Genomic DNA, 12379 nt, shown 5'->3' with positions numbered 1-12379 from the left:
TAAGTCTGGACAGGAGAGGGAGGAGATGGGGCTAAAGATGTGTGGAGATTGTCCATAAGCTGCTGGGTATTAATGGTACGTGTATTCCGATAAGTGTGGTAAGTGGGGGTGTCCCAGGTGAGGAGACAATTCTTGATAGAGAAGGAAAGAAGGTTGTGGTCTGAGAGGGGAGTTGGTAAAGTTGTGCAGCGAGCCGGGACGGGAGAAAACCAGGTCCAGAGTATTCCCGTCCTCATATGTAGGAGAATTGGTAAACTGTGAGAGGCCGACTGAAGAAGTTAGAGAAAGAAGATGAGAGTCAGATTGGGAGAGGGGATCATTGATGGGGATGTTAAAGTCTCCCATGATGAGGGTGAGGATGTTACAGGATAGAAAGTGAGTAAGCCAGGTGGCGAAGTGGTCTAGAAACTGGCAGGAGGAGCCTGGAGGGCGATAAACAACTGCCACTCGTAAGGAGAAGGGCTTCTAGAGTCTGACGGCGTGCACTTCAAAGGACGGAAATGTAAGTGAGGGAGCTAGGGGGATGACCTGGAAAGCACATTGTGATGAAAGGAGCAAACCAACACCTCCACACTCTGTTCTCAGGTGTGGTGGTATGTGAAAATTTCAGCCCACCAAACAAGAAAGTGGCAGCAGCGGTGGTGTCTGAATGCTGGATCCAGGTTTCTGTAATAGCCCGAAGGTTAAGGGAATTAGAGAGGAAAAAATCGTGAATATAAGTTAGTTTGTTACACACACACCGTGCATTCCAGAGAGCACATTGGAAAGCGATAGGATAAGGCATGCACTGAATGTTAATAAGATTAGCAGGGTTTCTATATGCAGCTGGAGGAGAGTAATCTATGTTGGTGGAGGGAGGCCCAGGATTGGGGGAGATGTCGCCTGCAACTAGTAAAAGGAGAAAAAACAGAGCAGGTGGTGGGATGATTTGTATGAATGTTTTGAGTGCTGCATGGAGGTATTGGATGGTTTGGAGTGGGTAAGAAATGTCAGTAGAGCCTCAGAGGTATACATGGGAGAGGGGAGAAGGGAGGGGTGGATATGGAGAGAGTGCACAGAATGTGTTAAAGGGCGGGCGAGTTGTGAGAAAGCAGAAGTTAAAACAAATAAGCAGCAGATTGATATGATCAATGCAGAATGTAGTACGACTGACAAAGAAGCATGTTTGTATGAAAAACTTATGTACCTTACCTGTCTCCTGCACTGTCTAACTGCCAAGCACTTTATCCTGTTGCACTTAATATCTGTTGCACGTGTGACCCCGCACGTGTGCTATCCCAGCCAGAGCTAAATATATATGAAATGTCTGCTAGCATTAGGCACCAAATGGCCACAATCAGTAATTAACCAATTAGCACAAGGCCAGAGCAGGCATTACTATGCAGGTTAAACAACCAATGCTGAACAAGGCCATAAAACAGTGAAAGAAAGAAAAAAAAATAGCTTTGAACATTTTAAAGCAGAACCCCCCCCCCCCCCCAAAAAAAAAAAAAAAAAAAAGAAAGAATCACCACAGGAGTGATGGATTAAATACCATGAAAATATATTGCTGCATATGATTTAGTACACACTTTATCACCTCTTCCACTCTGACCACAATATCCTCTCCTCCACAGTCACAAATCGTCGCCCACCCCAGCACGCTCTTACCTACCACACATGCAGGCATCTACAAGCTATTAACCCTCATACACTTTCAGACTCCCTACACTCATCACTGTCCCCAATCTCCTCCTTCTCCTGTCCTTATCTGGCTGTACACCACTACAATGACACTCTCAGAAGCACCCTGGACCAAGCAGCGCCTCTCATCCTCAGACCCTCCAAATGCAGAGTAAAACAGCCCTGGCTCACATTGCAAAATAGATTTCTTCAGCGATGCTCTGTGTGCTGAACGCCTATGGAGTAAAACTCGCACACCAGAAAACTTCATCCACTTAAATTTAAGATCCTATAACTCTGTCCTTCACCTCACCAAACAGACCTACAGATGCTTCTCACAAAATTAGAATATCATCAAAAAGCCGGAATACTTACCGGTAATGGGCTTTTAGTGAGCCCACGACAGCACCCACTTGAAAGAGAGATCCGCCCATAGGAACAGGAAACCTACAGAAGTAAAAGGGGGCGGTCCGGTGGATTTCAGAGTACGAGGGGAACAGCCTCAGTATTAGGCCAGTGTAACATAATGTTTTCACATTCAGGAATCGTACTTTACTATATATCTATCTGTATCTTAATATATGCAATTATTATTACATGTTCTATTTACATCTAACCTAGGGAGGGTAGTGAGTGGGTGCTGTCGTGGACTCACTAAAAGAGCATTACCGGTAAGTAATCTGGCTTTTTACCCTTCGCCACGACAGCACCCACTTGAAACTTTTAGAGACTATCACCTGGGAGTGAGCACCGTGCTGAGGACAGCTCTGCTAAAGGCTAGGTCAGAAGATGATGAAAGATCGAGTCTGTAGTGATTATAGGTGGACGGAGTCGACCATGTTGCAGCCTTACATATAGATTCTATTGGGACGTCTCCCCTTTCTGCCCTGAAGGATGCCATAGCTCGAGCTGAATGTGCCTTTACATCCTCCGGAGGAATTTCATCTTTCGCGGAGTATGCCAGATGAATCGCATCCCTGATCCAACGGGAAAAGGTGCCCCTCCTGACTCCATACCACTTTCTGCGGCCCTGAAAGGATATAAACAGAGGTCTACACTGTCTCCAATCCCTAGACCTTTCTATGTATCTTAAAACTGCTCTCCTCACATCTTGGGTGTGGAATTTTTTTTCTCCTCTGGAGTGTAGGGATCATTAAAGAAGGAGGGGAGAAGGATCTCTTGTGACCTGGGAAAATTTGCTGCCACTTTACAAAGATACGAGGGATCTGGCTTCAATATCAATCTGTCCTGGAATATTAATAGAAAGGGTGGATCTATGGATAGCGCCTGGATGTCGCTAACTCTTCTAGCTGATGTCAGCGCTACTAAGAGGGCTGTCTTTAGTGATATGTACTTCGGTGGCACAGAATCTAATAGCTCAAAGGGAGGGCTTGTTAGGGCATCCAGGACAAGATTCAAGTCCCAGGGGGGAACCCGAGATATGTGGACCGGGTTAGTATGTTTGCAGGCTGTGATGAACCGGGATATCCACCTATCCCCTGCCACATTACAACCGTAAAGGGCCCCCAGGGAAGATATCTTGACTTCTAATGTATTGACAGAGAAGCCCAAGTCCCTACCCTTTTGTAGCAATTCTAAAATAGGTGTAATTGGAACCTCCCTAGAGTCGGTGTCCGTATGGAACTATAGGAACTTTCTCCATATTTTAGTGTAAATCTTTGTTGTAGATTGTTTCCTACTCTGTAGGAGCATATTGACTGATCCCTCCGAGAAACCTCTTGATCTCAATAACTGCGTCTCAAGTTCCAGGCCATCAAGTCTCCTTGAGGCCATCAATGGTCCTTGAGAGAGCAGATTGGGGGCTGAAAGGAGGACCCATGGGTCTGAAATTGACATGGCTTGCAGCCAGGAGAACCATTGCCTCTTGGGCCTAAATTTTGCAATTAGGATTACTCTCGCTTTCTCCTCCTTGACTTTCCGGATGACTAGCGGCAACAGCTTTATTGGCAGAAAGGCATACGCTAGCTCGATCTGCCATGGGGCTTGAAGGGCATCCACTATCTCCGGATGATCTGCTGTATTCAGGGAGGTGAATCTCTGTACCTGCTTGTTTTTTCTCGTGGCAAAAAGGTCTATCTGAGGAATCCCCCCATAATTCCACAATTTTTCTGAATATCTGGTGATTTAGAGACCATTCTCCTTGCCGTAACTTATGCCGGCTTAGGAAATCTGCCTCTGAATTGTCCTTCCCTTTGTTATGAAGAGCAGAGAGGGATAGTAAATGACTTTTGGCCAAACCAAAAATTCTTCTTGCGGAAGACATTAGGCTTTCCAATCGTGTTCCGCCTTGTCTGTTCAAATATGCGACTGCCGTTGTGTTGTCCGACATGATTCTCATGTGTGCTCCCCGACGCTGAGGAAGAAAATGATGTAGTGCATAACCGCATTTAGCTCTTTCAAGTTTGATGAATCCTGTAATTCTCTATTCCACTGACCTTGCGTGATGCTACCTCTCATCTGGGCACCCCATCCCCTACGGCTAGCATTGGTAGTGACTATACAGGATGGTCTTAACACCCATGGAACCCCTCCAGATAGGTGGTTTCGTCTAACCACCAGGCCAGGGAAATTAAGACTTTTGAAGATAGTTATTATCCCACCATGATGACCCTGCAAAAATTTCTCCTCTAGGAGGATCTGATGTTGCAACCTTCGGGTATGATACTGGGCCCACTGTACCGCCGGGATACAGGCAGTAAGGGACCCTAAAAGGGACATGGCTTCCCTTAGGGACATCCGTGGTTTGTCCATTGCTGTTGTGACTTGCTTTTATGAGTGATATAGATTTACCTCTGGAAGCAGACACCTCTGACTTGTGGAGTCTAGGAGAAGACCTAAAAAGGACTGAAGGGTCTGTGGTACGAGCCTGGACTTCTTGAAATTTATGATCCACCCTAATGCCTGCAAAGACAAAACTGTGTCAGCTAGGCGACTACTACATTGGGTGGCTGAGTTTCCTACTATCAGAAAGTCATCCATTAATGTGTCCTTTTGACGTAAGAAGGCCATCACCTCCAGCATCACCTTCGTGAAAATTCGGAGTGCCATAGAGAGACTCGAAGGGCATTGCCGTGAACTGGAACTGGTGGATCTCGCCTGCGAAAGGCACCGCCACCCGGTATTTCTGATATGCATCCTTGTATGCGAAGATGGTAATATGCATCTTTTAGATTCAATCCGGCCATCATGCTTCTATGAAACAGAAGTTTAATGGTGGATCTAATTTACTCCATTTTCAATTTACAGTTATAGATTAATGTATTCAATTTCCTCAAATTAATCGTTCTAAATGATCCATCCGGCTTAGAGACCAGGAATAAAGGGGAGTAAAATCCCCTTCCTTCCTGCCCTTCTAGAACTTTTATTAGGACTTTTTTGGATAGTAATCTTGGAATTTCTGACTCAAGCGCCGCCTGTTGCTTCGGCAATTTGAGCGATGTAATAGTAAATGATTCGTGGGGAATGAGGTGGAACTCTAGTTTCAACCCCATTTTGACTATGTTCAAAATCCAGGGACTTGTCATTATTACTTCCCATTTTTGGTAAAAAAAAAATCTGTCTTCTCCTACTGGAGGCTCTGGCTTATCGGTATCTGCTACCCTTCTGGGAGGGAGACCCCTTAAACGTGGCACCTCTTTGTTTATTTTCCCTTGTGGTCCAACGGCCTTGTCTTTCCGAAGTTCTTCTTTTGCTAAACGTTAGTCTCTTAAATGACCTCCTTATAGGATTGGAGAGATGGATTAGGGAAACCTTTTTTCCTCTCCTTTGCTTTGTTGAGTATCTCTACCAGAACACTTCCAAAGAGGAACTCACCCTGACACGGGATAGCGCAGAGTCTCGTCTTGGAGTGCAAGTCCCCTCTCCAACTCTAAAGCCATAGAGCGTGTCTGGCGTTGTTAGCTAGGCCAGCCGACCTAGCTGCTAGGCGTAATAAATCCGCCTACGCATCCGCCATAAATGCTGCTGCTCTTCTGATTAAAGGAATGGCAGCCAGTAATTTGTCCCTGTAATCCTTTTGATTAACCTGTTGTTCCAGCTGATCAATCCATACCAGCAAGGACCTGGGCGTACATGTACTGGCTATAGCTGGTTTACATATTCCTGCTGCAGCTTCCCATGATCTCTTCAGTGAAGTCTCCACCTTGCGGTCAAGTGGGTCAGATAATATGCCTGCGTCCTCTACTGACTGTTTGTAAATGGAAGCAACTGCTGCATCCACTTTAGGGACCTTGGTCCAGTTTAGCATTTCCTTGTGGCTAAACTGATATCTCCTCTTAGAGGCTGAAGGGAGGAAACCCCGCTGATTTTGCTTATCCCACTCTTTTTTTTTTTTTTAATTAGGGTTTTAACCGCCGGGTTCACAGGAAAGGCCCTTCTTTTCCTTTCTGCAATTCTTGCAAACATTAATGCCTGTGTTGTCTGTGCCCCCTTCGTATCAGTGCACCCCATAGTGTTCCTAACCGATTTAACCAGGTTGTCAACACTCTCTATAGAGAAACACGAGCATCCTTCTCCGTCAGATGAAGATGACGGAGACATCTGTGAGGAGTCGGAGACTTTCCTTTGGTCGCTGTCAGACTCCACACTGGAGATGGGGGACAGTCTCCTCTTTTTACTTCTGTGCTCTTAGGGTCATACTGGTCTGGCTTAGGGCCTGCAGCTCTTGCCTTATCATTGTGCGGATGTCTGCTGATGACATCGCCACCTCCTCCTGAATTGTTTAACTGATGCACCCCTGACATAGCTTTTTGGGGTAGGAGTCAGGAAGGGGCTATCTGCATAGAGCACATTCTTTATGCTTTGACTTTTGTTTCTTCTTGGTCTGAAAGAGGGAGGTATATAGAAAGAGAAGTTAGCCTAATAGGTAGAGCCCCAAACACTCACCCAGTGAAGCTACACGGTATCTGATCTGGAGGCCGAGTTACAGTCAGAGTCCTGGGTGCATTCGTCTCGTCACTCTTCCGACTCCTATCCGTGGAACCTCTATTGGAGCGATCCTTGGACGTGCCTGCACTCTTCGCTGCCGCATCCACCGCTGGTGGGTGTGTGTCCTGTCCACCTGCGGACTACCTTTTCAGCACACCAGTAGCTCCAGACTCGCTGAGTTTTATAATTACCCGCCCAGGTTTGAACGTGTGCGGTCCCTGCCGCCTGTACCGCCTCTTCAGGTATGCCCCGGAAGTCACTCCAACACTCCTGGGGCAAGAGCGCTCCCCGGTCTTCTGCACATGCGCGTCCCAGCTTCCATACTTCCGGGTCCGCGCTCCTGAAATCGGCATTCCTGGAGGAGTGGGGTGGGCCGTACCTCTGCCTCTGCTCTCCATGCTCCCACGTGTGCCAGGACTGCCTCACCCGAACCCCGATCACACGCTGCCCACTCCACGTGAGACCGGGCGGTCCTCCCCGGACCCGGTCCTCACGGATACCTGACAGACGAGGAGGGAGCTGATAAACAGGGCTCCCCCCAACGCTGCTTCTGGACCGCAGCCCCTGTCGACAGCACCCATTCACTACCCTCCCTAAGTTAGATGTAAATAGAACATGTAATAATGATTGTATATATTAAGATACAGATAGATATATAGTAAAGTACGATTCCTGAATGTAAAAACATTGTTACACTGGCCTAATACTGGGGAGTTTCCCCTGGTACTCTGAAATCCAACTGAGGAGGAGAGGCGGACTGCCCCCTTTTATTTCTGTAGGTTTCCAGTTCCTATGGGCGAATCCCTCTCTCAAGTGGGTGCTGTCGTGGCGAAGGGTAAAAAGTAAGTTTATTTAATTTCTTCAATACAAAAAGTGAAACTCGTATATTATATAGAGTCATTTCCAAACGGAGTGATCCATTTGAAGTGTTTATTTCTGTTAATGTTGATGATTATGGCTTAAAGCCAATGAAAACCCAAAAGTCATTATCTCAATAAATTAGAATACTTTATAACACCAGCTTGAAAAATGATTATAAAATCCGAAATGTTGGCCTACTGAAATTTATGTTCAGTAAATGCATTCAATACTTGATCGGGGCTCCTTTTGCATCAATTTACTGCATCAATGTGTTGTGGCATGGAGGCAATCAGCCTGTGGTACTGCTGAAGTTTCATGGAAGTCCAGGTTGCTTTGATAGTAACGTCTTCATTGTTGGGTCTGGTGTCTCTTATCTTCCTCTTGACAATCCCCCATAGATTCTCTTCGGGGTTAAGGTCTTGCGAGTTTGCTGGCCAATCAAGCACAGTGATGAAGTTGTTTTTAAACCGGGTATTGGTACTTTTGGTAGTGTGGCCAGGTGCCAAGTCCTGCTGTGGAGAATGACATTTCCATCTCCAAAAGCTTGTTGGCAGAGGGAAGCATGAAGTGCTCTAAAATTTCCTGGTAGACGCTTGCGCTGACTTTGGTCTTGATAAAGCACAGTGGACCTACACCAGCAGATGACATGACTCCCCAAACCATCATTGATGTAGAAACGTCAAGCAGTTTAGATTGTGTGCCTCAAAACAACACCTTGGACCACTGAGCAACAGTCTAGTTCTTTTTCTCCTTGGCACAGGTGAGATGATTCTGGCTTTGTCTATTGGTCATGAGTAGCTTAACACAAGGAATGCGACACTTGTAGCCCATGTCCTAGATACGTCTGTGTGTGGTGGCTCTTTTAGCAATGGCTCCAGCAGCAGCCCACTCCTTGTGAATCTCCCCCAAATTTTTTAATGGCCTGTTCTTAACAAGTCTTTCAAGGCTGTGGTTATCCCGCTTGCTTGTGCACTTTTTTCTACCACTTTTTTCCTTCCACCCAACTTAACATTAATATGCTTGGATAAGGCACTCTGAACAGCCAGCTTCTTTAGCAATGAACTTTAGTGACTTACCCTCCTTGTGGAGTGTGTCAATGACTGCCTTCTGGACATCTGTCAGGTCAGTGTCTTCCCCATGATTGTGGAGCCTACTGAAACAGACTAAGGGACTTTTGTAAGCCTTTGCAGTTGTTTTTGTTAATTCTTCTAATTTACGAAGATATTGACTTTTGGGTTTTCATTGGCTGTAAGCCATAATCAACATTAATAGAAACAAACACTTGATAAAGATCACGCTGTTTATAATGACTCGATATGAGTTTCACTTTTTGCATTGAAGAACTGAAATTCACTTTTTGATGATATTCTAATTTTGTGAGACGTACCTGTACTTCACCACCCTGATCTCCTCACTATTGAACCTCAAAAAAAATTTGACACCTTTCACTCCCCCCTCAGTCTGAAAAAACAGGCCCATATCAGACATTTGTGCTGATGATCTGGCCTCACACTTTAAAGAATATCCGTCAGGACATTTGTTCCCAGCCACAAAGTGCTGTGACTCCCATTCCTCCCTGTATCTCTTTTGGCTCACGCTCCACATTTGACCCCATGTCACAAGAAGTCTCCAGGCTCCTATTTTCTTCTCGTCCTACGACATGCACTACTGACCCAATTCCCTCACATCTCCTCCAGTCTCTCTCCACTCACTACTTGCCTGACTAGAATCTTCAATTTCTCCCTCTCCTCTGGTATTTTTCCCTCCTCCTTCAAACACTATCATTACTACATTATTAAAAAAAAAAAAAAAACCTTTTCCAGAACGTCCCTCCTGACATCACCACCAGGAGGTTGTCCTTCTTATCCTTGATAGGGACAGGAACACAGAAGAGGTTAAATAGCCCCTCCCCACGACCACTCTTCAGTGTTTTTCCTGTCCCTATCAGGAACAGACACAGAAGGGAGCACAGAGGTGTGAAGATTAAGGTACATGCATGATGATGGGCAGAATGGCACCGGGTGCAGGTGTCTATATGCCGGTTGGCGTGCGTTCCACAGGGAGCATGTTGAGATCGGCTGGATACCTCCAGCATCAGGATTGACAGCAGTAGGGCTCAGAAGGAGGACGAATCCGATGTCTTGAAGCTGGTTAAGGCGGACTACTTAAAGACTGACAGCACAATTGACTTAGTAAAGATGGAGAGTGCTAGCCATCCTGATGTCCAGTCCTTGGACCATGTGATTTAAGGTGTAGTAGGGGTCTCTTAGCTGGGCCCTAGATCCAATAGCTACAGGGCCTTCTTTATATGTTGTCTTTTAGGACAAGGAGACACCTAAGCGGTCCACTTCAGGAGCCAAAAAGAAGGCTAATAGATGTCGCTTATACACGGCCAGACTTCCAGAGGGATATGAGAAAAAGCTATGTGAAACATGCGTTGCCAAATTGTTTAAGGAAGAGCAGATCTCTTTTACTGGCCAATATAAAGACCATGATCAGAGAGGAAGTACAGACTACGGTCTCAGCACTAGTACCATCCCAAACTCCTCTTCCTAAGAGACCTAGATGGGACATGGATTCGAGTTCAGAGGAAGGAGAAGTATCTGGCTACTCTGATCCAGACACTGAAGGCGAGGGTTCCTCAGTAGTGTTCCCGGAAGAATGGAAAAGATAGCTGTTTTCGTCTGAGCACACCGACATGCTCCTGCAGGCTGTCAGGAGTACCATGAAGGTTGAGGACTCCACAGAACCATTGACAGTTGAGGATGAAATGTTTGGAGGCCTGAGAGCTCGTAGAAATAGAGTATTTCCAGTTAATGATCACATAACGGCAATGATACTGGCAGAATGGGAAGACGTGGAGAAAATCTTGTGGTCCCCAAGGGATTTTAAGTATAGCCGTCCCTTCGATCCGGAAGAGACCAAGGTATGGGAAACAGTACCAAAGAAAACAGCCATTCCGTTTGAAGACTCGTCTGGCCATAAAGATCCGATGGACAAACGATCGGAAGACCTCCTTATAAATGCCTGGGATTCATTCGCAGCCACCTCGGTAGCCAGAGCAATGAGTCTTTGGGTAGACAAGCTAGAGAGCCACATCAAGAACAGGACTCCCAGGGAGGAAATCCTGAAATCACTACAGTTGTTGAGAATGTCGACCAACTTTATGGCAGATGCCTCAGCAGAATCAGTTTGTTTTGGAGCATGAAACCATGTGCTATCAAACACAGCAAGGCCGGGCTTTGTGGCTGAGATCGTGAACGAGAGATACCCAGTCAAAAAACAAGCTTTGCTCGATACCATTCTCTGGCCAACACATGGACCAGTTCTAGGCGAGTTACTTAAGAAGGCTTTGGGTAAAAAGAAGGGCTTTCTGAAGAAAATACAAGGAAAATGCCATCCTTTCGGAGGACGCTCTCACGTCAGGCAGGACTATGAGGGCAAGGGGAAGCCCGGCAGGTGGAGCTACCCCAAGCATGGCATGGGTAGAGGTTCATTTCGAGACCAAGGGCCAAGACCCAGCGCACAGTGATGCCAGAGGCATTGGGGGGAGACTCCAGTACTTCCTGGAAGGTTGGCAGGTCATTTCCCAGAATCTGTTGATTCTGCAGTCTTTCAGCGGTACAGGATAGAGCTCACCCAGTTAACGCCCAAGAGATACTGCCTAACCCATACCTAGTCTCCAGCCGTCCATCAAAGAACTCCTAAATTATATACAGGAGCTCATAGAATTGCGGGTCATAATTCAGGTGCCTCATTCCCAACAGTTCAGCGGACATTATTCCTGTCTGTTTTCCAAGAGGGGAATACCGAACAATAATAAACCAGAAACCACTAAACCGGTGGGAACCTACAAGCAGTTCAAAATAGAGTCTCTCAAGATCAGCCATACCATTGATAAGAAAGGACTCTGTAATGAGCACGCTAGATCTCAAAAGTGCTTATTACCATATATATATATATCCATGCCTCGTATCAAAAGTACCTCAGGAATGTGATAAAGGACCAAGGGAGAATTCAACATTTCCAATTCTGGTGCCTGCCATTCGGTCTCTCCTCCGCTCTCCGAATCTTCACAAAACTCATGGCAGAAGTTATGGCTTTCTTAACAGGAAATAATAATCTCATCATCCCGTACTTGGACAACCTACTGCTATTGGCAGATTCACCACAACAGATGGAGGAATATTTAACAACAACCATGTCGCTTCTGGAGAAACTAGGGTGGTTAATAAACTTCAAAAAAATCCAGTTTCAGGCCAGAAAGAAAGAGAGAGAAAATGTTTCTGGCGTACTCCTACATTCCAAACAGGAGAATTCATTCCTTCCATTGCACAAACAATCAGATAAGAGATACAGACACTACAAAAGTGAAAATACTTCTCCATCAGGAAAGCCATGAGAGTTCTGGGTCCAATGTCTTCATGTATTCCCAGCATCCAATTGAGTCAGTTTTATTCAAGGATCCTACATCGGGAGGTCCTTTCAGTATGGGACAGCAAGGAGACATCTTTGGACAACAGGATATTCATATCCGGAAAGATAAAACAGTCTGTCATAGTGGACCAATATACCAAACCTCGAGAAAGGAAGACCCTGGAGAGTGTTCCCGTGCGTTAACATCACTACAGATGCAAGCCTCAGGGGTTGGGGAGCCCACATAGAAGGACGTTACCTCCAAGTAACATGGTCCCACATCAGTGAGCATAAGTTCCTCACACCACAGGGAACTCAGAGCAGTTTGGGAAGCATTGAGGAGATACCAAGAAGAGCTACAGAGTCATTTCAGGATCTTCTCAGACAACTCTGCCACAGTATACTTCCTACTACATCAGGGAGGTCCGACACACTGTAACTTGCAGGCTGGCTTTGATAGGGGTCTGATTCCTAGTACGTTAAAGGTACAGGT

General features: G+C 45.9%; 1 protein-coding gene across 7 annotated transcripts in view; it reads left to right on the top strand.

The window, feature by feature from the left end:
• The window catches only part of ST13 (ST13 Hsp70 interacting protein), a 652995-nt gene that overhangs the window by 428119 nt on the left and 212497 nt on the right, over positions 1 to 12379 (top strand). The gene's annotated exons all lie outside the window — the stretch shown is intronic.

The sequence above is a fragment of the Dendrobates tinctorius genome, unplaced genomic scaffold (assembly GCF_039654945.1).
Source record: "Dendrobates tinctorius isolate UK_male_01 unplaced genomic scaffold, ASM3965494v1 ptg000012l, whole genome shotgun sequence".
NCBI classification, from domain to species: domain Eukaryota; kingdom Metazoa; phylum Chordata; class Amphibia; order Anura; family Dendrobatidae; genus Dendrobates; species Dendrobates tinctorius.
The sequence above is the reverse complement of the archived record's forward strand: the minus strand, read 5'-3'. Positions and strand labels throughout refer to the sequence as shown.